This window comes from Mus pahari, chromosome 8 (assembly GCF_900095145.1).
Source record: "Mus pahari chromosome 8, PAHARI_EIJ_v1.1, whole genome shotgun sequence".
NCBI classification, from domain to species: domain Eukaryota; kingdom Metazoa; phylum Chordata; class Mammalia; order Rodentia; family Muridae; genus Mus; species Mus pahari.
In genome coordinates, this window is record NC_034597.1 from 17,010,895 (window position 1) to 17,037,144 (window position 26,250).

At 53.5% G+C, this 26,250-nt stretch overlaps 1 protein-coding gene across 7 annotated transcripts in view; it reads left to right on the top strand.

Moving 5' to 3' along the window:
• The window catches only part of Zmiz1 (zinc finger MIZ-type containing 1), a 206,707-nt gene that overhangs the window by 66,385 nt on the left and 114,072 nt on the right, over nt 1-26,250 (top strand). For all 7 annotated transcript variants that reach the window (XM_029541335.1, XM_021202856.2, XM_021202857.2 and 4 more), the window contains exon 3: nt 10,991-11,070. The gene's annotated coding sequence lies outside the window, so the exon portion shown is untranslated. The remainder of the gene's footprint in view (nt 1-10,990; nt 11,071-26,250) is intronic.

A 26,250-nucleotide genomic window follows, 5' to 3' on the forward strand; every position in this document is an offset into this window, starting at 1 on the left:
GGGAGCAGTGGGGAGCCAGGGGGATCTAGGAGACTGTGTTTATATCCACTAAGCCTCCAGAGCAGGCCACCAACTTCCTTTTTTACTGTACCCCCAGCCTGGGTAGATATAGCCCCAACTCCTGTGAGCCATGGAGAATGGGCTGGAGTCACCTACGCTGCTAGAGTCAAGTGTGCATCTGTGGCTCCATGGGCCTTTCCCTGCACGCTACTCAGGTGGTCTGACCTGTCAGCGCTAGGCAAAGCCAATTCCCAAAGGCCCTGTCCAGCCACGTCCAAGATTGTATACCCAGGGAAGAAAGCGAGTGGTGCTTTTGTCATGGCCTCATCCTGTAAACGGTCAGAGGTCAGAGGCCATGGTGGCCAAGCCCGCCAGGCTTCCCAGTCCGTCCTGCCTCCAGAAAGGATCAGCTCTTATAAAGCAGCCTCTGAGGCCCTCCCTCTCCCCTGGGCCCAGTGGAATTGATGGGACAGGAAGCCGGGGGAAGTGGGAGGATGGGTCTAGCCCAGGGATGAAGTACAATGAAGTGTGTCCTGTCCCCAGGGCCACAGGCACACGGGTCACCCCCACAGGAAGCCCTACCCAAGCACTACCTTGGCCCACCCAAGCTTCCCGACTGAAGCATCTCCTATTCCCGTGGGAGCCACCACCAAGAATCCTGACCTCTTGAGAAAGGAAGGCGTGCCCTGACCCTGACCTGCTCTCCCTCCTCCTACGCTGTCCCACGGGTAGGGGCTTCTCTCCCTGCACCAGCCCTCACCCTGCATGTGCATGACTGGCCTCCTTCAGACAACCACTGACCTTCAGGCACACAGGAGAACCCTCAGGGCAGGCCTGTATGCTGGAGGCCCAGATTCCAGAGTCTTTGTCCAGGATCTGCTGCCAGTTTGGTGGTCCCCACAGGCAAGTCACTTGTCCATTCTGGGCATCATCTGTAAAAAGTCAGGGACAAGTAGACACTTTGCCTAGCATAAGCAGTTGGTGAAATAAAACCCTTGGCAGAGGATGAACTAGTGACTGGTGAGAACAGCTGGGCATGGGTGACCACTCACAAGCTCCTCACACATCCCTGAAGGCAGGGGTATCAGGTCAGTGGATGTGAAAGTGTGTGTGTGTGTGTGTGTGTGTGTGTGTGTGTGTGTGTGTGTGTGTGTGTATACATGTGCATGTAGGCATGTATGTGTGAGTATGTGTGTGTGTGAGAGTGTGTATAAGTGTGTATGCGTAGGCATGTGTGAGTATGCCTGTATAAGTGTGTACATGTGCGTGTGCATGTGTATATGTGTGTTTGCGTGTGCTGTGAGAAGGTCCTCTAACCCATTCTCCTCCCTCATGGAAGATACCTGAGACACCTCCTCAAAGCTGGGTGACACCAGCCCAGTTCAGTTTATATATGGGTGTCTTCCCAAGGCTTCCAGGGAGTGGGTCAGGACTCCAAGGAAAGTGGGTTAAGACTTGAAAGGGTTAAGGGAGATTGGGGAGGGGGGTTGCTTTGAACTCAGGTACCTGTTAATGAATAGAGGGGAAGTCCCTAACACGGAAGCCACTCAGTCTCAGGATCCACTCTGTCAACCTGGCCTCACGGACACTGCTTGGTGTCGTTGGGTGAGCCCTATGAGTCTGACCAAGGAGACCAGAGCCTTCCCAGGAACAGACATGCCGAGGGAAGATGATACAGTGCCCCGACGTTCTTAGACTGAGGAGTCATGGGTTCTTGGGAAGAGAAATTGGCAGTGTGCACTGAGCGTGGGGCCCCTGAGTCACAAGGAGACAAAGTTAACCAGAGGGCCGGGCCAGCCTCGGCCTCTTCTGTGGACTGGAGTGGTTGTCCAGGGCTGACACCATGCTTAGGTCTCTCCCTGCCCCACCCACCCCTAGGTGGATACACACACACACACACACACACACACACACACACACACAGAGAGAGAGAGAGAGAGAGAGAGAGAGAGAGCGCACCATGACTCTCTGTTCTTTGTGGGAGGCACTCTGGCTGTTACGCTGAGTTTTGGGTACAACCCAGAAGTACTGGTAGTGGGTGGAGTCACAGGATGGATGGTTATGAGTCAATATTGCTAAGCTTGTGTGTCATCAGACTGCATGCTGGGCTGGCTTCTCCTGCTGGCTGCTTTTTCTCACCCACATATGTGGGCTGCTCCTCCGGATGGGGCAATGCTGTGTCCAAAAGCTCAAAACAACCTAGGTCAGAGAATCTAGAGGCTCTGCTCCAGGCCCCAGGGGCCCCCAACCTGGAGTAATGCCCTCGATCCCTGAGATCTATTCACAGTGGAACGGAGTGGACATGGGCACCGGAGAGCTCTCAGCCCTGGCCTCATGAGAGAGACTCCAGACAGTTTTGAGTGATAAGACTCAGACCAGTAAAGGCAGACCCTTGGGCAACAGGCTGGCCATTTATGGTTGGGGTAGCCTCTGGTGGCTGTCCTCTCTACTCTTCCCAAGAGCCCTGGGATGACAGTCCTGTGGACTCAGTTCACAGAGCCTAAAGCTAGTACTAAGTCCAATACTATCATCTTTCTAACCCTAAGCAAGTGACCTCCAGTACCTGAGCCCATGTTGCCTCATTTGTGCAGTGAGGATGCCAGTCCCCATCTCAGGGAATTGCTTTGAGTGTGGGGGTATAAGTGTGTTCACAGTGGGCTCACATATATATATAAACAGTATCTTTAGACTAAGCCTGGAGTGGGGCAGTAAACACCATGTGTCATCCGACTGTCTCTAATCCAAACATGCCCTGTAACACTGACTCAATCCAGTGCTGCTTCTTTGTGTACAGCTAAGTCCTTGCCTTGCTAGCTGTCTCCGTTGCTGTAACAAACTACTTGAGACTAGACAGTTTAGAAGGAATAGGAGTTTCTTTGGCCCACATTTCTGGAGGCTGAGGAGTCCTAGTATATAGTGTTAGCATCTGCTGAGGGCTTCCCAATGAGGTAGAGGGTGCTCCATGGCGAGACTGAGATCTTCTCTCACACCACTAATGCCATCATGAGGGCCCCACCTCCAAGCCATGAACACATAGACGGTGGGGACATATTCAAACCGTAAGATTGGGGTGTCTGCAAGGCTAGTATCAGGTGCTAAAGCATCATGGACTACTCACCTCAAGCAATATCCTCGTGCCTTCCAGGCCCCCAGGGTGTGTGTTCTGTCAGTCCTGAGGGTGAATGGGCAGGGGAGGGTCGCTTCTCACCCCGACACTGCCTTCAGATTGCTGGGATGAGAGCCTCCCCCTGAAGAGAAACGTGGTGGGGACGGAGGGAGGGAATCCCAGCTTCTGCAGAGAAGGGCACCTTACGCCTACAAGAAGGGCTGGCTGGCATGCTCCTAACGATCACAGGACCCTCCAGGACAAGGGGACAGCCTGTAATGGGTGTGCCCTGGCCCAGGGATGGATGAGCTCATATCACATCCATAATTGGTGCAGGAAGATGCAGAGGCTGAACCGTACTGGCACCCTCCAGGGCTGGGCCTAGGGCACCCAGGAAGACAGGCCTCGCTAGTCTCTGGCCATGCACAGGGAAGCAGATCAGGGATGCCTTTCTCTGCCCAGCGCCCTGCCGAGGGTTGGTCTCCTCCTAGAGTTTGTCCAGCCACCTGGGCACTGAGTAAACATCGTCCCTCCTCCCTAGCTGGAAACTTCAGGGGATGGGAGGCAGCTGGACCAGGTTAGGAAGAGATGAAAGATAAAGGCTGGACACAAACTCCAGCACTGACCAAACAAGGTGTGGGTGGGGAAAGCTGAGTTGGTGATGTGCCTAGAGACAAACTGTGGGGTGAAGTGCAAGGGCCCTTTCTCCTTTGGTCCTTCAGCTGTCTCTGACTCACGGGGCACCCCTGGAGAGAAGACTGGATCCCCACTAACACCTTCCCTCCCCTTGTCACACCACAGAGGAAACTGAGGCTCAGGGCCATACAGACTGAGGCCGCAGGACAGGCAGGATTCTATCCAGACCTGGGTGACATTAGGGCCTTAACAAGAACAGGGCTTCCCTTTGTCTGGCCACATGTGCCTGGCCTCCAGACGCCACTTCCAGGCACATGTGGCCAGCGTCCTCAAGGGATGCCTGCCTGGTAGGGAATGGGACTGCTTGGGGGTGGCCGTGGAAGTCATGGAGAACACATAGTCCCCAGTGCTGGAGCTTCTCCAGCTTCTTGTACCACTCATGCGTTTGAAGCCAACTCATCCAGGCCTTAATCCATCGATGGCTCCAGATGAGGAGACTGAGAACGGCCAGGTGTTTATTTGTGGGTCAAGACTGGCTCTCTGGCTTTTTAGTTACTCCCTACCCTGCTGCACAAAGACACACACACACACACACACACACACAGAGAGAGAGAGAGAGAGAGAGAGAGAGAGAGAGAGAGAGAGAGAGAGAGAGAGAGAGAGAGAGAGAGAGAGAGAGAGAGAGAGAGAGAGAGAGAGATCTGTGATTCTGACTCGGGCTCTGGCCTTGGGCCTCCCCCATACATGTGTCCCTGTGTAAGATGGCAGGTTCAGACCAAGGCCTGTTCTCAGAGCTTCTGCCAGGCTGTAAATGCTGCAGGTTGATGGTCCCAGAGGTAGGGGGAGGGTGCCGCTCCTGAGCAGCCCCAGGTCAGCAGTGGGGGAGAGAGTGCAAGCAAAGCCGAGAGAGAAATTTTCTTTTATGGTCCATAGCATTGAAAATGAAGAGTTCCTGCGTGGGTTCCAAGACCCATATTTTGGCCACCCTGGGGCAGGTGCCCTTCTGAACAAGACCATGGCCCCTAGAAAGGGAGAAGTGGCTGTGGCATCCTTGAGGTGTGTCGCAGTGGCCTGCACAAAAGGGAACTCCTGCCCAGTGTGTGTCTGGAGGTTGTCTAGAGCCTGTGGCTGATGCGGTGGAAAGGGAAGTGGGCCCTTCTCCCAGGAGCAAGCAACCCTGACACAGACATTCTGGACATGCTCCTGGGGTAGCCATGGAAGGGCCTGGATCTCTATTTCTATGATTAGTGTCTCGGACCTTCCACTGAACAGGACCCATTACAGCTGTAGTAAATGTCATGCTAAGCATCTCTTAGCATGGCGGCAGAATTGCATGATGCCCTTCTACAGTCCAGGAAGGCTCTCAAGGACCACCCTCTTATGGTTGAGAAAGCAGTCCCCAAGGGATCCTTGCCCAGCATCACATAGCTCAGGAAGTGGCAGAGATGAAATCCCCATCTAGTTACGTGATGCTGTCATGTGCTCTGAGCCAGGTCAAAGGAAAAAGTGATTCTTTGATGGACTGGAGAGAGGCAGGCCTGGCCCTTCCCCTAGTGTGAGGAGCCAGCTACTGGAACCATGGGTCTCTGCTGCTTAGGGGGGTTGGCCTGGCACTTGGGGGGTTTCGGGTGAGGCTTCTATCCCTCTTCTTGCTCTTGGTGGGATCTGGTGCAGAAGTCAGGGGAGGGAAGTCGATCCTCACCCCGGGCCCAAGCTCTAACTTTAGGGTTCTCGTTTACTCTGCCCTACCCTTGGGTAGGACTTTCCTTTCTCTGGACAAGCCCCACATTCAGAAGTTAGGGTAGTGTGGGCAAAGATCAGAAAGCCGTATGTATGTCCCATGGTCAGAGCACCTCTGAGAAATAGGTAAGATGGGCAGAATTGTTCCCTTTGGGCCTGGGAACAATACTCATGGTGAGTAGGGAGTTTCTGGCCAGCAAGGTGCTCTGCAAGATGGGACACTCAAACCACAGCAAGGCAGGGTTGCAGGGATGGAATTAGTCTGAGCCTCTGTCTCGTGCATATAGCTTCCTCTTCCCAGATACCCCGAGAGCTACAACCTCATTCCTGGCACTCTGTCCCAGGAGGTACCCTGTACTGATAGACTCAGCCAAAGCCCAAGGTGGTGTGCCTCCAAGCCCTAGTGTAATCCCAGGCCCATGTGGATGATGGATGGACAGACAGATGAACACACACACACACATACACCCCTCCCTGTTCTACTACCCTGGAAGCATCCACCCACCTGCCTTCCCTCTTCTGCACAAAATAGAAGCAGGAGCAACCCGTCAGGCAGAGAAGCTGCAGAATGCCAGCTTTCAGCTCTTTCTCGCCTTCCTTGGCTTCCGGTTTGCCTCTCCTGCATGTGACATCCCGAGTCATTTGATAAAGAAAAGAAGGAAATTTCCGAGGAAGAAAACTAGTGGCTGACAATGCTTAGTAGTCCGTTGACAGCTCAGTGACCTCCTCCATTACCACATCTTTGGGTTCCTGATGGCTCTAGAGCATGAACCCGAGTTCCATAGCACGTCTCTCCTGTGGGTGGTTCCTGCCCGTGTACATGCTCAGGAACAGCTTGGAGCATTCCCTGCTCAGAGGCCTCTCTGAGGGCCCAGAAGGCAGGTGACTTCCCCGGCCTGCACTTGTCACCTGCCCACTGCTCCTGCCCCCTCTCTGGCTTCCAGGTCAGCGGACCTGGCCCTGCTTTGATGCAGGGCAGGGCAGGGCAGGGCTCTACAGCAGGCTTCCCTGGGCTGCTTGAGAGTCTGTGAGCAGTTCTTAGACCAAAGGCCTCCTAATGATTACGCCTAGGCACCCCCGTCTGTGAGTTCCCAAACTGAGCCACCAGCCCACCTGTTTGTCATCTGCTTCTGGAGGCCAGTGAGGTACTGCAAAATCTGATCTGAAACGCTGAGTAGTCCCCAAGCATGCTACAACTCCACCCTGCCTGGAATGAGGACAGCCAAGTCCTTCCTTGTGGCCTTCATGGCCCAAAATATAGATAGCTGCCCAGCTCTAATTATGCAAAGAGAAAGACACACCGGGTGTTCTAGATGTTCTGGAAGCTCTAGAAAAGTCACTGGCAGGGAGGGACACCTCTGTGAAGGCAGCCTTATGCAGGTGGCCTTTCAGGGAGTGAAGGTGGCCAGCCAGGGTCCATGGGACAGTGACAGAAATGCTGAGGGTACAGGGTGAGGTGGGAACCTCAAAATTCTGCTTTTGGCCAAAGGCTTTCACCTTGCGATGTGCAACTTCAGGTCTGCTTAATAGGACCTCCCCATTATGGTACCCAGGACTGTGCCACGGGCTGAGGGAGCTCACAGAGTTGTTGAGGAAGGGCCAACGGGTGGGAGGATTCTTTTGGTAGCAGATTGGGCCACACCGTGTGTGTGTCTGTGTGTCTGTCTGTCTATGTCTGTCTGTCTAGCTCTCTGTCTCTCTGTCTGTTTTGTGTGTCCCTGTGTGCTTTCTGTCACTCACCCTGAATCATATGTTCCAGTGCTGTCAACACAGATCTCATCCATGCCCCTTTCTGGGCAAAGCTAGACACCGGCCAGAAGTCAGGAGTAGGCCTGTGGGAGGCTCCTGCCCGTGTGCACTTCTCCAAGAACATCCTGGAACATCCCTTGTGGGGCGCACAGGGAAAGGTTGGAGGCAGCTCTGGCCTCCCAGCCAGCAAGCCTTGGCTCCCCCAGCTCTGGAGCCTGAGTCAGGCTCTCCCTGTCCAGACCCCCAAGCCACAGCTCGGCTCAGCGAGTGTGAGGTCAGGGAACATGTATTCAAAGAATGCAGGAGGCAGAGCTTCAGATAAGGTTTGGATAACCATCTGGGGTAAATATTTGCCTTGTTTCTGGAGCCAGCCCCAGCCTCCAAGGAGAGACTATGGCCTAAGCTCAGGGTCACCTCAGGGGATGTCAATGCAAATCTAGGTGAGGAAATCTCTGTCCCCATGAAGAGTCTGGGTGGGCCCAAGGGGGGGAACCCATTCCTCACCCCCAGCTGTTGGCGGATCAGCTCTGCAGCATCCGGCCCATCTGTAAAATAGGGGTAGGATGAGTTTTCTATCCAGATCGGGTATCAAAAGTTGGAGGATGTGGAGAGTCCTTGTCATTGTACCAGCTCTTCTGGGAATGGGTGAACCCATGTGATAAAGGTTCTGAACCCACTTAGCCACTTGTGACTGGAGCAGTTCTGGACTCCCAAAGGTGCTGTGTCTGCCGTTCTTAGAACTCTTCCTCCACATCTTGTGAGCACCTCAAGTCTGGCTCAGCCCTCAGGGTTGCAGGCCAGACTGCTCCCCCCCCCCCCCCGGTAAGGACCGACTCTCTGCCTACTCTTGGCCTGGGTATGTTCATGTTTAGGTCAAGATCCACAGCAGCCTGGAGCCTCCATTGCAGATGTGTAGCTTGAGCAAAGGCTGTCCCTTATTTAGAAAGGAGATAGGGGCTGAGAGAGGCCGGGTAACTTGCTCGGGGTGACCCAGCACTAAATAGAAAAACCAGACTTGACCACAGAGGCCAAGCCAGGGTTCCAATCCAGACTGTAGTCTCCACCAAAACAACGCCCAGTTCTTCCTGGGGATCCCTGGAATAGATGAAGATAGTAAATTGGCAATGGTTGAGGGAATCTATCTTGGCCCTGGGACAGTCCCATCCCCAAGTGATCTTTCTCTGCTTTGTGCAACACCGACCAGGGTATGCTCACTCTCTCGCTGTGATGGAACCTCCCACAACCACATTCCCTGTCTGGAGCTTTGGAATCCTGCTCACCAAGATGGGCGTGGCTCTGTATGGCCTTCTCTGTCACTGGTGGAAGCTGCCCTGTGGTTGGAGTCTCACCCCCACTCCCCATGGGTCCCCATCCGCAGGAAACCAGGGTGAGCTCCTACTGCCCACAAGCCTCCATGATACCAAAGGCCTTTGAGGAAGAAGACAGTGCCTCTCAGACCTGCTGTTTACCCTGTGGTTTGTACTGTCTGGGGGCAGCCAAGGACAAGTTACCTCTTGTCTTCTATCCTTGGCCTTCCTAGGTGTCCAAGCTCACGCAGGCTGGGATCCAGAGCAGAGGACTCTAGCAGGACTGAGTGGGTCAGGCACCATGTCGCTTCTGTGTCCACAGCCTCATGCAGGCTCCTGGTTATCTGAGCCTCCTTCTGTTGGGTGAGGGGCCTGAGCAGGGCTACTGTATGACTTCCAGGGCCAGACTGTTATGTTTATTAACTCTGTAGTAGCTGCTTGACCTTAGACAGTTGGGGAACTTCTCTGGACCTTGAACATAAATTAAAGAGCATTTTTTTTTCTGAAGCTAATTTCAGCCATCGTGACCCCACAGTATGGATTCAATAAACGCTAGTCTCCAGCTCCTGTCTCTTCAGATAAAATGCAGGCTCACACTCCTGACCCAGGCCAGAGCTCAAATTCAGTGTCCTCCACCTGCCCCCGTTTCCTCTCCAGCCTGTTTGCCCTTGTGCACACGGGCTTCGGGGGATGGGGGCAGGTGCCCGAGTGAGAGCCATGTACCCTGAGCAGCAGGCCTGGCAGGCGTGCACCCTTAAGGCCTGGATAACACCCACCAAGTGAGCTAGGCCTTTCCACTCCAACTTCTGTCTCCACTGCCAAAATAATCATTTTCTCTTTGTCAGCGGCTCTGCTGGCCAACTAGACTTCAGGAAACGCCTGTGCTGTGGGTGGCAGGAGGCAAGAGGCCCACTCCCTTCCCAGCCCAGCCCAGCCCAGCGGCTGCTGTGTATGAAACTCTAGTCCTCAGTTTTCTCCTCTGTAAAATGGAACATTGCAGCTACAGAAACTAAGGACTATTTATGTTTTCAATGTAGAAGGACTCTCAGAGCCAGAGTCTAAGAGGTGACCCATTGGCTTGACTGGTGGTTCTGGGACTCTTGCTGTATAGAACGCTACACTGGCCCCTACAGGAGGATCCACATCCCCTCTAGTACATAAGGGTCCACACCTTATATGCACTGCCTTATACACTCTGTGGCTCATAGGGACACATGCACCTATGTCCCTACAAATGAAGAAACTGGCAGGAAGGTTTAAGAACTATATGCCAGTCACACATTTTTAGAGATAGGGTGAGCCTGGGGTTTGAACCAAGTTCTTCTGATTAGAGGCCGTACCCTAAACCCCAGAGCTCAGGAGTCTCTGGCAGCTGTGCCTCTGGGCAGTGAGAGAGCCTGGGATGGACAGGAGTAGAAGCCAGGATGCAGGGCTGGCACCATCTGTCCCACCGTCAGCCAGGCCTCCCTGCTCTGAGAGGCATGCTGCCCTGGTGCCTGCATTCCTAGGACTCAGAGGCCAGCGTGCTGGCCCGAGGAGGCGCAACGCTTGCTTCCAACCACAGATCTGTTTTCCCAGAGCCTGAAGTGGATGGGGGTCTGCATCTCTCACTCAACCAGAGAGCCTCCTGGGCACCTATGAGCTCCCAGGGCAGTGGGGTGGGGTGCAGCCAGAGACCACGCAGTGAGGATAACCCTGCCCCGGGTCACCCTGTCGCCAGCAGAGCTAACCGTTCTGCAGATCTGCTCTGCCCTCAAAGATCTTGGAGCAGCCCCCGGCTGGTCTCCCTACCTCGTCCTTCTCATCCAAGTCCTTCTCCCTCAGCAGCCACGGGAACGCTTCCCAACTTGGAATTGGGATCATCCTCCTTCTAATTGTTTCTGCCCTCCCTTCACCTCTGCCAGAAGTTCATGCCTTCCATTCCCTATAGCTCTATACCTCCACACAATCTAGACACTTGGCTTCTGCTGTTCCTTCTACACAGATACTGTCCCCTGAATCTTGGCCTGCCTTTCTGATTCATCCTTCACATTCCTACTCACTCCACCCCTTGAGTCTCTGTGAGGTAGACCCTGCACTTCTTCTCTACATCAGATACTACTAAGATTTAGTGTTTCATCATTAGCTGTTGAAGCAGCAACTGACCACTGTCACAGCCTGGGCGTTCGTGCCATGTTTGTTGAGTGAATGAGGGAGTGTCACCACTTCCTCTTGGATCTTCTAGAAGGAGAGAGGGGCAGGGGGTGGAGATCCATTGGACTGGGAGACTGATGTCTGCTGAGGTGGGGTATCTGGTCCTGCCTTTCACCCCATGACACACCCCTTGCAGCTCCTGTCTGTCAGCTTGTTCCGCCTGCTAACCTTTCCCTCTGGTATCAGTTGTGGCCGTGTGCTCAGCATTGCACGGGGCCCTGCAGGAGCCGGACACACTAACCACGCCCTCTCTTTGCAGGAGGATGGTTCTTGAGTGAAGTGGAAGGGCTGTGAGTGACTGGCCAGCGCAGGAACACTAGTGTCTCTCGGCTCACTGAGGTAGGTGCACATTACTGCCTTTTAGCTCCCAGAGGCGGGCAGGGCTGGGGGTCCTCTATCAGTCTGAGCCACGCTGGGCCTTCTCAGCCCTCACAGTGGGGCCCAGTGCCACCACCTGGATATCATTGTGTCCCGACAACTGCTCCCTTCAGCTCAGGCTCCATAGCCTCTGACTTGATGTTTCTCAAATAGCTGCTGAGGCAGGGTGGAGAGTGTCGGATGCAGGCCTGGCATTCCAGCCTCAGCACAGGAACACTGTGCACACAATAGTGCCCCTGAACACCAGTGAAACATGGGTATCTCCAAAAGTTGACCTGAACGGCCAAGAGGCATGCTCAATGCCGCGGTGACCACTGCTAGCTTCAGTCTGTGACTCTGGCACTTGTCCACTGGAAACTTGAGCTCTCTACCTCAGTTTACACGTCTGTCAAATGGGAGTGGCATGACGAGGGATGTGCACTGGGACCCCCCCACACACACACACACACATGTCCCACCATGCTCTTCCTCTGAGGATCTGCCAGCACCAGGATGAGTACAAACAGGCCACCTGGCCTGATGGGGATCTTACAGGCCCATCCCCCAGGGAGTTCGTGAGAGTGATGGGTACCAAGCCTCAGTATAGAGCCTCTGGCCAGGACACCAGTGTGTCTCATCCCAGGATGGCATTTCAGAGTTGATCACACTTGGCATACACCAAAGATACCTGTGTAATCCCTGTTTACTCTTTGGTTCTCTGGCTCTCAACCCAGAGGGTACAGAAGCCTTACACGGATGCTCGCTGGCCCAGAGCCCTTTGTCTCAGGGCATCACGTCCCTGGGCTACTCTGGGAGAGTGGAAACCCCTGCCCAGCTGACTGGATCTTTTCTGTGAAGTACAGTGTTCCGGGGGTCCCAGGGCGGGGCTGGTAAGCACCAGGACAATGGGGTCCTGGACTCTGGCAACCTTTCTGCTGCCGGAACCCCAGATCTCTGCTTCCCAGCTGTATGGCTGTAGGTCGGCCAAACCCCTACAGCAAGAGTGAGTGTCCTTATCCCAAAATGAGCATGAACATCTCCATGATGGCAGACAGGCTGGCCGGAATGCTTAGAAGCCTCTAGTGGGGCTCAGCTTTTGCTCTTCTGGTACCTTGGTTGTGCACTTAAAATATACACTCCCCTCACCCCATCCCCATCCCCCGAGTCCCTAGAGGAGGTTTGTACAATGCCTTATTTTCCAGTGGCTCTGCAGTTTAAAAGCCCCATTGAGCTGTAAGTGGTGGAGTGGGGATTTGAACCGAGATCTGTAGGAATTAAGCAACATGTGCTGTCAGAGGACAGAGACCAGAGCGGGTCTGGATAGATGCAGGGAAAGCAGCCTCCACCTCTGCTTCTTCAGCTTCCCCACCCTGCTCTCTGGAGCCAGAGGCTTGGCCCCACTCCCCAGCAGGCTGCACATGCCCCTCTCTGATAGGGCCGGCCACCCTGCTCCCCTCTCCAGAGGGGCCTACCAGCAGTCCGGTCCAGCTAGAAGAGTCCACACGGACGGTCAGGTAACCTTTCTGATTCTCCTTCACGGTGGGTTCTCTTTTCGGATGTTTTTCAAGGTAATTCATTCCCTTTCCAGAAATTGCCAGTGGCAGAGCATTAGGCAGCTGGTAATTAATCATGGGAATGGCTTCAAGTTTATTCTTTAAAAAAAAAAAAAAAATGGAGAGGGGTGTGCAGAAAGCCTTGGTGGAAAAAGAAAAGAAACCCTTTCCAAGGTAGGGCTGGTGATCGATACCTCTGTGTCCTAGAAACAGTGGGTGGGGGTGGGGGTGGGAGCTGTGGTCAGCACCTGCAACAGGGAGAAGTCTCATTCTTGGCCATCATCCAGGTGACTCTGGGAAGTCACTGCCTCCCTCTGAACTCAGACTTGCCACTGTAAAGTAGGTTAAGGGTAGATGCAGACGAGACAAGTTCCGTGGCTGTGGCCCAGTGCCTGGCACACAGGGGCTGCCCTGGAGATATTTTACTGAGTGGCTAGACCGTCTTGGTTGCTTGTGAGCCGACAGCAGTGAAGGAGGTGGCGCAGGCTATAGTTCTTTTTGCAGTATGGCGTGGCAGCTGGGCGATGTGTTGCTTCAGTCACTTTCTAAGTGACAGGACAGTTTGACTCAGTGCACTTTGGGCAGGAGGGCCAGAGTCCCTGGGCATCTTCACCCTCAACCTTCGAGGAGTCAGGACTATCAGGAGTGCGCACATAAGCTGGAGTTGTGCTTGGGTTCGGGCCGTGGCCTGGGGTCCTGGAGCATACTTGAGTCTAAGCAGGGGCATGATGCTCTCCACAGTGGACTTTTGGGGAGGGCCACAGGAAGATGAGCCTGGCAGGATGCAACGCCACGGTAACTGATGCCTGGACTGGCCCTGTGGCCTGGGTACCAGAACCGAAGAGAGTGGGAGAGAGGCCTAAGCTCCTGAGGCTGAGCTGATGTGACCAGGCTATGCGCTGGGTCTTGATGGTACCTCTGCCTCTTAGGGTCTCACACCTAGGCACCATCTGCTGGTCAGATTTGGTGTGACTTGACAGTATTTCCATCTCCTCCCCACCTCTCCCAGAGACTGCATTATCTCCACCCTTTTCCTTCATTCTCCTTTGCCCAGACACCACACATGACCTTCTCCTCCTTAGCATGGCCACTCTCCCCACTCTGTCCAGACTGGCCAGCCAAGCCCAGTCTCCCCTTACCCCTGTTCTCCTTCATCATCAGAGCCGCTCTTTCCTTGGCACGCACCCAACAGTTCCTCTGCTCTGTCTTCTCATCCAGTCTCAGCAGAGCTGATGCCTCCTGGTTCCTGAGTAGCCACCCTTGGCCTGGCTTATCGGGCTCTGTCTCTCCCTTGAAGCAGGTACCGGAGGAAGCTGGTATGCAGACCCAGGAAGGCAGTGCTCCTGGCCATAGCGCAGGATGCAGCATTGGTCCACAGGCTGACATTGCCCTTCGCAGATGCTAGGAGGCAGCGTTGCTTAGGTGACTGGAAGTAGGACTACACTATCTCCTCTCTCACTTGGTCCTGCTATGCTGGCCCCTTGGAATGGAGGAGGACCTCCTAGCCCAGAGATGAAGACGAGGGACCCGCCCCCACCATCAGGGTCTTTGGAAACCTGGCGTTTTCCTGCAGCGTTATTGAAATTTTTTTTGCTATAATTAGAAGTGAGGTGTGCAGGAACTGGCTGCCTGATGGGAGTGCATGTGTGCTCATGAATAAATAAATTGTCCTCTCCTGAGAGAAAGGGAGCTGGAGGTGAGCTACCAGAGAACTACAGACCTAGGGATATTGGTGACCTGGTCACCCCCGGGAGAGTCTCTGGCTGGTATCTTCCTGGAAGTGCCTACTATGTACCTGGCATAGTTAGCCTGGCATGGTAGCTGCTGCCCTCTGGCCACCACCTTCTTTCCTAGCCACATCACAGACCAACCTCTGCCAGTGCATTGGGCTGGAGTTCCCCCTGGCCCTCACTGTGCCTTCCCACACTGCACCTTGCCCTGTGGTCCTTATCCAGCAGTGCCCTTTCCTGATTTTGCCTCCTGACCTCTTTGAGGCCTGCTTCAGTCCATGCTCCCTGTATGCAGCGAGACCGGACGTCTGTGTCTGAAGGGCTCTGAGTGCTTGCTCCCTCCTCAGAAGTCTAGGCCCTTCCTCCCCCGTGCTCTCACCACACCTCTTGGGACCTGCCACCCTGTTTCATACCGATTGTGTATCGGAATGATAATCTATCAGGTCCACGGGGCAGATATTTTACATTTGTGTTTCATATTAAGCCTTCACAGTCTGCCATGTGCTTGCTCGGTGCACACAGATCTCCATGTTCCACCACCGGTGTGGCTGTGGAGGAGACAGCAGCCCATGCTGGCTTGGAGGATCTGGCGTCCTTGGTTTGCCATTAGGGGTAAGAACTAAGGCCTTTTGAGGGCTGGGGTGAGCTGGCAGAGCCTGGCCTGAGGTCATGAAAGTGGGTGGAGCCAGCAGAATCATGGCAGAAATGCTTAGGGTAGAAATTCACTATTTCTAGAAGGAGAGCTTATGTGGATTCTATCCCATCTCCCACAGTGAGCTCAGGTAAGCCCGGGCTCCAGAGCCCCAAACAACGATTACAGGCGTGAGTACATGACTCTGCCCTTGCCCTCATCCCTTTCAGCCTCTAAACAGGGTGCTGAGAGAGTTGAACCCTGACCTCTCAGGAAAGGAGTGTGTCTGACCTCCGCACCTCTCACTTCCCAGCAAGCATTCTAAACTGCAGAGGTGTCCCGAGGGTGTGTGCCCTCTAACTCCAACTCCGGCTCCCAGGAGGCTAGATGATGCTGGCATCAAGGAAGACTTCATGAGCCTAAAGAGAGGGTCAGGGCCTGCCCTGCTGGCCTGGGGGGTGGGGACTCTCCAAATGCAGGTACTAACCCTTCCCCCAACCCCCACCCCGGCCCACATCTGGCAGCAGAGTGCATTCTCCTCTGTTGTCATGGAGCCCCTCCCACTGCACTTGGCTGACATTGTGGTGAGCCATGGGAGGCTGAGGTGCTGGCTCTCTCCCCTCCAAGGCTTCCTCTGCCTTGGGCTTGCTGCCTCTCTGTGTTGAGTGTATACTGAGTTGGAAACCCCCTCTCTGCCCACTGAGATTCCGCAGACCCTGTTTCTAAAGTCTGAGAACCTCAATCCCATGACTTATGCTTGCTCCTGTCCCTTTAAGCCAGCTGTCTGCTGTCTTCCCTTTTGATTTAGTGCAGGATTTAGGCACTCCTGTTCGGAAGGGTCTCAGGAAGCCCGTGTGTCCTCAGCTTCCCAGGGATGGCAACAAGGCTTCATCTGTGTAGCTCTTTCAGCATCTGGAGGACTGAGATGGGCTCTGAGGCTGTGTGTAGACTTGGTAGGTAACAGTATTGGTACTCCAAGGCATGCATCTGCCAGTTGAGCTCCTGCCTCCTAGGGCTGGGTCCCTCAACGGATTTCTCAGCTCTGGGTCCATCTCAGTCCAAAGAAAATCAAAGGGCTATGGCCTTTGTGTGGTCCCAGTGGCATCTCTCCACTCTGGCTGCTGGGTGACTCTGCCCCGGAGAGTGTGCCACTTAATAGAGAACATGCCCTTGGGCCATTCAGAAGGTCACCCCTCACATCCGTATCTCCTGTCTAGCACGTCTCATCCTCTGCAGTTTGTTTGAAAGAGCATGTCTTTCCTCTCAGAAGTCAGGGACCCTCTTTGGAGGTTTTGCAGAGTCCGAGGGGGGCTATTCCAGCTTGATAATCTCTGTGGTATTCTCTTGCAGTACCCTTCTATCTGGCCACTCTACTCTGTAGGACAGTCTAGCTCAAAATGACGTTCACCGAGAGGTCCTCTCCCCTCCACATGTCCCCTGGAAACCCCCCCACCCTGCCTTTCTCTCCAGTGAGAGCCAACGTTCTGTGCTCCGTTGTCTCTTAGTCACCACACTCCTGAGTCCAAAAGCTTTTGGGTGGCAAGGAGTGACCCTGGAAGACTCTCACGAGACAGAACCTGAAGACAACATAGGGTATTTCCTTTTTGTAGATGATCCAAACATCCTTTAGGTTATGTGGCTTTTCCCAAGTGGCCTTAAGACGGCTAATAGGGGTCAACCGTATCACAGCCACCTCCGTCGGCTCCTCCTGTGGTGATTTGGTTACTGGAACGCTCAATGCCAATTTTATCCCCGTGGTTTGGAGTGATGTAGTGTGACACCTGGTTGAAGCATCTGTTTTAGGGACAAATGTGCTGGGTTCAAGTCCTCGCTTTGCCACTTAGGAGCCAGGTCATTGTGGACAGAGGGATCTGCCTTTGGCTCCCTGCCCCTTCCTCCCCTACCCATAGCAAGAGCTGGGCCACACCCATCCCCTCTATGAACTGAAAACCATGGACTCCTGTCCCACCAGGGATGCCTCTCCACTGGACAGGAGCATTCAGTGAGGTTTCCTCATTGTGAAACCCTCCACATACTAACCCCTCCCAAGTCCTCCTGTGAACAGGAAGCTTTAGACTCATACATGGGTGTGTTAGCAGCACTTGCCAAGCCTGCCAGCATTCAAGGACTATTTCAGACTTGAGTTAAATCCAGATTCTTGGGCTGTCTCTTAGAGCTACATTCTATGGACTGCTGTTGCTTGAGCCCAAGTCTCCAAAGTGCGTGTGTGTGTGTGTGTGTGTGTATGTGTGCAGTTCTTGTGTGTGTCTGCATGTACATATGGGAAAAGAGCATTGACTTTAAGTGTCTTCCTCAGTCACGTTCCTCCCGTCTTGTGAGGCAAGGACTCTCACTGAGCCCAGAGCTTGCCAACTTCCTTAGGCTGGTTGGCTAGGGAGTTTGACGATCTGTCTCTTAGCTAGCTCAGTGCTGGAATTTCAAAGGCACACCACTGTGTCTGCCTTCTTAGATGGGTGCAGGGGATCTGAACTCACATCCTCATGCTTGTACTGACACAAAAGCCAGCACTCCCCCCTTAAGCCATCTCAACAGCTCCAGGCCTCTGAGTTTTAACAGGCAGCCTCATATAAAACCTATGGTCATTCCAGTCTGGTCTGTACCAATGCCTAGAAACCACGTGGTTCTACTGGGAAACTGTGGGCAAGACATGTTATTGCCTGTGACTCCGATTCTGTACTGATAAACCAAAGACTTTTGTGATGTAAGGACTCTTATGCCTAGAAAGCCTTATGACAATCAGGTGTCCCCACAAGGATCCTGGAGGCAGACTAGCATTCAGTTCCATTCCCTCTGGTCACAGAACATCAGGTTCACTGGCTTTCTGCCATCCCCAAAGGCAGGGCCTGCTACCTGTACATCAGCAACCAGTCCTGAGCCCTGGTCCCTGGGCCAAGCCAGGACAGCTCTCATGGAGGCTCACCAAGAATCTTCGTGCAAGTAACCAAACTGTCCTCAATCTCCTAATCTCAGGAGAGTTCATAGGTCAATGTGGGAAGGCTGGACCTGTTCTAATTAAGTGGCTAGACCCTTGCAAGTGGCAGAGAAGGAACTTTTAGTGCCAAGACCTTAGTGCCTCATTCCACCTAGGATGATGTCAAGGCCTGGGTGGTGCTGTAACTCAGAAGAGAGGACAGAGCTCCTCTGACTACTGGCAGCCCACTTACAGAGCCAGCCTTGGGTGTGGGGCCTCGTATTGAGTGACTATGGCTCATACTGGGTGGAGACCCAGCTCAGTAGTTGATGTGGGACCACCACCCGAGCCCTGCACAACCAGTCTCTCCCCGCTGCACTCACCTTCCCAAGTGTGTGAGAGAACCTGTCGTTTACATGGGTTGTACTTAGCCGAGTATGTGGGATAGGAAAGAGCAGCATACAGTAGTCACTGCATAAACGCTGGTAGAATCAGGGGTACAGAATAAACACTGGGGTGTCTATGGAGGTGCTGAAAAGCCAGGGCAGAAAGCAGCAGTTGAGAGATGAGAAATGAAGCCAGGCCTAGGCGACGGGGTGGAAGCCAGGGCAGCTCAGCAGAGTTCACTGGAGCTCAGGGTAAGCAGTGCATGCTGGGTAAGCAGTGCATGCTGGGTAAGGCCACCCTCCCAGGCTCTAGCACCACATTCCTACAGACCTGACATATTCCTCCTGAGCCAATGCATCTCTCTCACCTGGGCTTCGAGGTTCAAGGGAGAAGAGGTACCCAGAGCTTGGCTTCAGAGCGGGGCAGCCCCTCTGGGGTGCTATGTACACAGTATTTGGTACCCCAGAGATACTCACTCACCCTACAGGCTCTAGGACATGAGAAAAACAACTTTTATAGCACTCTGTCTCTGAAGGGCAAAGGACAGCGGAGTCATCAGTCCCTGAGAGGGTAGTCATTAGTGATGGAACAGCAATGACATCAGCCTTTCCCGATAGCCCCCTGGCAGGTGAGGATTGGAGTCACCCCTGGTTTACAGATGAGGAAACTGAGCTACGCTGTGTAACTCAAGGGTAGAATCGTCCCCATTAGCCTGTGATGCTGAAATGTAGTGCAGGACCCTCAAGCAGCTTTGTGGACACAAGTCTGAATAAGACACAGGCTCTTAAAAAACTTGTATCATTATCCATTACTTGGTATACGGGTTAAAGGCTAGCCTTGGCTACATGAGAACCTGCCAATCAATCCATCAATCAATCAATCAATCAATCAATCACTCAATCAGGCCCCTTTATTACTCGTTACATACTTTGTTCCTGGACTTAACCCCAACTAGATACAGAGCTGCCTACCTGTAGTTAGAGGATGTCTCTTCCTAGAAGCGAGCCCTTTATAGCAGAAAGGAAGCAATCTCCAGCCTTGAGCTGTGGGTAGTGTGATAATTCAGGTGTTTAAATGAACACAGGGCTCCAAGGAGAGACACCATCTGACACTGTACTATGTGAGTTCTCCAGATCTCCCAGCTCTGCCCCCGAATGCACTGACCAAAGCCCAGACATTCTTCCTCAGAGGCCTCCAGGCTGTGAAGGCACAGGGCGTGGCCCCAGTGAAAACCAATTAAAGGGCTGCAGGACAGGAGGACACCCTGCTGGCTCTGGCACTGAGGTGGTAACCAGATGCATAGGAGGGGACTGAGGAAGAATTTTAAGAATCTACTCTGATGGCTAAATGGTGAGTGCAAGTGACTTGCCCAAGGTCACTGAACCCAAATTTAGCTGTCAGTCACAGTGTCACCGTGTGATGTGCATGTGACTGCTTGAGACTATGTGCTGTGTGTCAGGAGAGCCTTAATGGTAGCTGTATTGGTTAGTACTTGCTCTCATTTCTTTGCGTATGCCATCTAATTTAAACTTCCTCGATGTTTGTTTTGACCCCGGCATGGTGGTACTCGCCTACAGTTCAGAGCATTGCCGGCGCCGAAGCAGGATCACCGCAAGTTTGAAGATAACTTGGACTACATAGTTAAGACTCTGCTTTGGGAAACTTAACAACAACCACAAGTTGTTTGTAAACTAAGGCACTGATGGCTACGCTAAGCACTCCACCCATAGCCACACACCCACTGGAAGGCAGGGCCAGAATGTGAACTGGCCCCACCTGACTTTCAGGCCTGAGCCCCAGCCACGACCATAGGCATAGGGAGCCACCTACATCTTTACAGGGACAGGGCTGGCTCCTTGTTAGTTCCCACAAGACAGGGAACTGCTTGGAGGTCCGCAGCAGTGCTATCTGCAAAGCGCCGGGGCTCGCCTTTATTTTCTGACTAGTCGGGGTAAGTCCAGGAAGAAAGTATGTAGAGTAATAAAGAGGGAGGAGGGATCCTTGCCATCCCGTGGGAGCCAACCTCATCCAGGAATGCCACAGTGGCCAGCATATCCCATGCTGTCAGCTATGGCACAGGACACCCAGGTGGGAGCCTTCTTAGCATCCTCTAAGATAGTCCATGTACCCAGTTTACTGTAGCTACAGAACCAAAGTGAGTCTTCTGTAGGGCTTCCTGAGACCCACAGCTCCTATGAGAGGCACAGAGAGAGGCCGTAATGAACTGGATAGAACATGAGACATCAGGAAGAAAGCCAAAGCTAGTCCCATAGCTGAGCACTCAGGTACAGCTCCGGAGAGACTCCTAGGAGGCCTGTCACGGGACAGAGCCTGGTGGGCACACCTTTGTTTGATGGGCAGCGGGGAGCCAGTGAACGTTGGGTTAGTAGAAGAACACAAGGCCATTTCTTCTCAGTTTCCGTGGAGGGAATATTCATGTCGGGGACCCCTTCTACAGAAAAGCTGCCCTCTTGCAAGGCCAGCCTTTAAAACGGAAACCTAGTGAGGATAAGGACTAACATGTTCAAACTGTTCATCAGAGACCGGATGCTAGGGTGGTGAAGAGCCTACTGAGCAAGCCAGATGGAGATGTTAAGGGCCAGGGACTCTGAGGATGCAGCCATTAAATGTCTCCTGCCTTGGGGGGGAAACCAAGGCCTGGAGTTGAGAAGGGTTTGTCTGGAAAGGCCCAGAGCCCTTACAGTAAATGCATAGCTCTGGCCTCTATCTGCCACAGCTCCAGTCTGCACCTGTCCTCCTGAGGAAGATCTCTTCCTGCATGTCTCTGACCTCCAGCCAAAGATGATGCGTGAGAGCAGGAGCTGCTCACCAGGATCAGAGCAAGCGCATCCTCCAGGAGACAGTGAATCCTTTCTTTTGCCCCTAGACGTTGAGGCTGCCACCCTGGCTGGCCCATTACAAGTGTGCGGTGGTCCGTTGGCCTTGCTGCCACCCTGGGCCTAGAACAGCTCCACTGGGTTGAATATCTGCCAGCCCGGGTTGTGGTCTGCGGAATGCTCCTGGTGTCTCAGCTGCTAGCAGCGTGAAGTACGATGGGTACCTGTGGCTGAAGCTGGTGGAGGGGTGACATCCTGAGTCTCCGCGCAGCCCAGCCTGCACACACTGCCTAGCAGGACCTGTGAAATGAAAACATGTGTTTCCTGCTGGACGCTGACCGACACAGGGCTGGGCTCCATGCGGCCTTGGTAAGCTGGCCGGCTCTCAGGAAGCCCTGCACCTCCCCCCTGCCCACCACAACCCTCCCCCCCCCACCCTCAAGCAGTGCCACAAAAACAGTGGAAAAGTGAGCCTGCTCCAAGGCTGTTTCCACTGTAAACAGTGGCTCTTCAGCTGGTCCCCAGCCTCCTGAATCAGGGCCAGACTCCTCCACCCTGCCTGAGAAGTACCTCAGCTGCCCTCCAGCTCGACAGTGGCCCACTCATAGGAGCTCTCTGAGCCTTACTTACTTTAGATATACTCTGTCAAGACCCCTTGGTCTTCACGTGCAGCCTGTGAAGTGAGAAGGCGAGGTCAGGAAGCACGTCAGTAAACAGAGACGTACAGAACCTGACCCGTGTCACACAGTAAAGACAAGGCTGACAGTCTTCTGGGACTGCGGGTCTCAGAGAAAGATTCTGAGTGGTGTTCACTGCCTGATGCAACCTGGGTTTCTTTGAGTTTGTGCCATAAACGCAGGAAGGCAGCAGCTTTTAGTGGAAGCCACATCTTCGTTGCCGATCTTAATAATGCCCTGTTTTCCTTAGTAACGCGTGTTGCTTGTGGCCAGGCTGACAGTCACAGAGGTGGAAGGAGAAAAACAGAACTGCCTCTGGCTCTGCCCAAGGATTCCTTCTTGCCTTGCACTCATCTCCCCGCACCCCCCCTCTCTCTTGTCACTTTCTAAGATCCTTTCATCTATTGGTCTTATGTCATAAGCAGATTTTGAGGGTCACTGTTTCTAAAAACCAGGATTCTTACATGGCTGCATGGAGAGACTTGAGAGTGCGTGACAGCTAGTTTTCCCCTGCCCAGACTTGCTAGGATGCCATGCTACCAAGGATGCCATGAGGAGGTGCCCCACCCTAGAAAGGAGCTTCTAGAGAGGATGGATTTACGTGGGCCTGGGAGCTGGGTACCAAGAGGTTCTGTTTTGCAGTTTGACATAGGTTGCCTGTGGGTCACCCTGGAGCCAACTCAGCTGTGCCCAAGCTCTGTCTGTCTGTTAACTGCAAACATGACAAAGCCTTCCTCCATTCACTTGGTCCAGATGTCAATATTGAATGCCTTCTGTGTGCAAATCGTTAGGAAAGCCAAAAGGGGGGGGGGCTGGCTCAGGTCCCCTACCTTCCCCTCCTTTCACCCGCTATACCCTAGAAACCCAGCCAGGCCCCTCTTTGAAACCATCACCAAGTCAGGTCTGGAGGCCAGCTGGGCTGTGGGGGCAGCAGAGGTTCCAGGAGGAGCTATCTCCGGTCCCCTCCATCCGCCGACGTCCTTGGTGGCCCTAAGACAGCTTTATGGAGGACAGATTGAGGCTGTCTCCCTCCTGGCAGGTTTATTTCTTCATCTTTCAAACCCTGCTCTGATTTTTTCCACCTTGGCCTTCCCACCCCCACTGGCTCCCTGGCAAGCTTCCTCTCCCTCCCCGTCATCTGTCAGCCTGACTAGGCAGAGGGCCACTGGCCTCCCAGGTGATTGACTTATGGGAGAGGAAGGCCAGGCTCGGCAGGAGTCCTTTTGGCTTCCTGCCTGGGAGAAGACTGGGGAGACTAGAAGGGTGGCCACTGTGGGCCATGAGGCCCCAGTATGTCTCTACTCTATTTAGACGGCCCTGCCTGCTGACCAGACCACCCCTGCTCAGGCCTCAGTTTCCATTCCTGAAGGACAGGCATGCCCAGAGCTAGAGAAAGGCAATATGGTCAGAGCAGCCACCTACAGCCTCATTATGGAAAACTTCCTAAATGATGCTGTCACCGGGCTGGAGATCAGGGATACATGGAGGAAGCAGAGAAGGGAGATACACATTTATAAAGAGCCTACTGCGTGCAGCCACCACCACACCTGCCCCAGCAGCAACCTAAAGAGAATCATTGGTAGCAGAAGGTCAGAATTATTTTGACCCGTCAGCAGGCTTTACTTATTTGCTGTTAGTTATTTTCTTTTTCTTTCTTTCTTTCTTTCTCTCTTTCTCTTTCTTTCTTTCTTTCTTTCTTTCTTTCTTTCTTTCTTTCTTTCTTTCTTTCTTTCTTTCTTTCTTTCTTTCTTTCTTTCTTTCTTTCTTCCTTCCTTCCTTCCTTCCTTCCTTCCTTCCTTCCTTCCTTCCTTCCTTCCTTCCTTTCTTTTTTTAAGATTTACCTATTTCATGTATGCAAGTACCCTGTTGCTGTCTTCAGACACACCAGAAGAGGGCATCAGATCCCATTACAGAGGGTTGTGAGCCACCATGTGGTTGCTGGGATTTGAACTCAGGACCTCTGCAAGAGCAGTCAGTGCTCTTAACCACTGAGCCATCTCTCCAGCCCAGTTACTTTCTTAAAGACAGTCATGTTATGCAAACCAAGCTGGACTTGGAGGCAGTATGTAACCCAGGAATGCCCACAGCTCTCAGCAGTCCTATTGTCTCCGTTTCTGAATGCTTGGATAACTGGTCTATATGACTTGCCAGCCCTGGCTGTGTGTTTGTAGAAGCAAGGGATTCCGGACCCCTGAGGTAGAACTCAAAAAGAGCGTGGGGAACTTGATTGTACCAAAGAGAGTCCAGAGACGTGAAAAGGGAAAGCGGAGGTCACACAGCTAGACGTAGAGTCTTGTTCTGCCCAGCTCCTACATCCTACTCGCTCTTTGTGGCATTGAGCCACCTCAGATCTGACCGTTGGCAAGAAGGACTGGCCATTCCAGCTGGCACTGCCCAGCCTGTGCTTGCCATGGTAGACTAAGAACTTGGTGGCTTCAAGGTTTGTCTCTTTCTCACAAGCCTGTGACTGACTCTCTGCTAGTCAGACTCCACCTGCTGTCTCTTCCCCCAGACAGGAAGGAGAGGCAGGAGGGAACCCCCCAACATACACACACCACCACCACCACCACCATCACCACCACACAGCTCCTGCACTCTAGCTCATGGGAATGAAAAACACATTGGCTTCATTATCCTCAGATTGAATGAGCAAGGTTGCTATGGCAACAGCCATCTCAGGCCAGCAAGGGGGCAGGGAAGGAGTTGGTGAGACCGAAGCAAGTGGGGACCGGGCAGCGGGTGAGCAGGCACATCGGGTGGGTAGGCCACGGGAACAATTGTCATTTCTGCCACCCATCCTCTTCTGAGGCCCCTGGCTTCCAGTCAGCGATCTTGCATGAGGAGAGGCAGCCAGGACCATGAAGGCAGCGGCATCCTTCCCTAGCTTGCCCCTCTTTCTTTCCTATTTATCCCTTTCATGGAAGGGTGCCAGGGTGGTGGCAGGCTCACACCCAAAGCCACTCGCTGGGCCCACTTTCCATCAGAGACCAGCCCAGGAGCTCCGCTAGCCTCCTGGATACATGACTGAAAGAAAAACCAAGGTGCACTTGCGTTCCGGGGATAGGTTATGAAAAAGCTCACACAGCTCCAAGATTCTGTCCTGGGAGGCTGGCTCTCCAGGGTAAGCCAGGTGATGGTGGCATTGTGGAGGCTTCTCAGGTGCAGCCCTGAACTGTTAATCCATTCCCTGACTCTTACCCTGCCTGAGCCACGTATCCTGACACCCATAATGGGCTCTTCCCTACCTGTGGCCTCTATTTACCTGCCCTTCTACTGTGTCAACTTTAGTGAGAAACTGAGGCTTGGGAAGGAAATGACTCATCGAGGACCACTGCACATGTCCGTGTGTTTGGGGGGAGGAGGGATGGGAGGTCAGTGCAGTACAGCCTGATATGGAACATCTTTTCTCCAAGCCAGGCCCTTGGTACCCATTGTGATGGGACAGAAGACCCCATGGCCTTGGGTCCAGTGCCAGCCTCCTCTAGAGCTGGTGACAGCTTTCTTACCAGTCCTGGTGGCAGGAGATAGAACCATCAGCACCAAGTTGTGGGCTTTTGGGTGGCCTTTCCTGGTGGGGAGGAACCATTGTGGATGATCTAGGCCTGAATGTTTTACTCTGAGCCCTAGCCAGGGCTTGGGGTGGTGGGAATGAGACAGTCCTGTGGTTCCATCCACAAATGGTCATGTTACTTCTGAGGAGATGGCAGTGAGGGGGTGGATGGCCGAGAGTTGCCCCAGTCTTGTGTAATATGTGGAATGGAAAGGCTGCCCAGGGGGCATTCATGGTTCCCAAGCAAGCTGCAGATCTATCCCAGAGGCTCAAATACAGGCTCTGGAGCCCATCTAAGGGACCCCAGGACAGGCTAGAATTCAGTGCACTTGACTTTGCCCCAGGGGCCGGCCACCTTACCCTGAGTCTGAGGCCTGAGCTCCTTCCCCTAACATCAGATCAAGAGTGGAAAGGCTTTGCTGACCCTCTCTGACCGTTGTCCATCACTTGTCCTCTCCACACCCACAGGCCCTCATTCCCCATGGCATCTTCCCCTGCTGTTGACCTCCCATGATTCCATGAGGCTGTGTATCCTGGGCCCTCCTCCTTGTCATCACCAGGGCTACAGCCTGTCTCCACACCTACAGGCCTTTGGAGGGCAGCTGCCTGCAAGCCTGTCATTTTCCCAGCTGGGGATTATAGGTTTGGGGTTTAGGGCATCTTAGAGAGGAGGAGCCAGAACCCTGGTGTAGTGCCAGAGAGAGACACCTCACAGGAAGAGGGGAGGGAGTGGAGCTGTTTGGGCCTGACTGGGGACTGGGGATTCCTGCCACTTGACTGGGATCTCTCTCTCTCTCTCTCTCTCTCTCTCTCTCTCTCTCTCTCTCTCTGTCTCGATCTCTCTCTCTCGATCTCTCTCTTGATC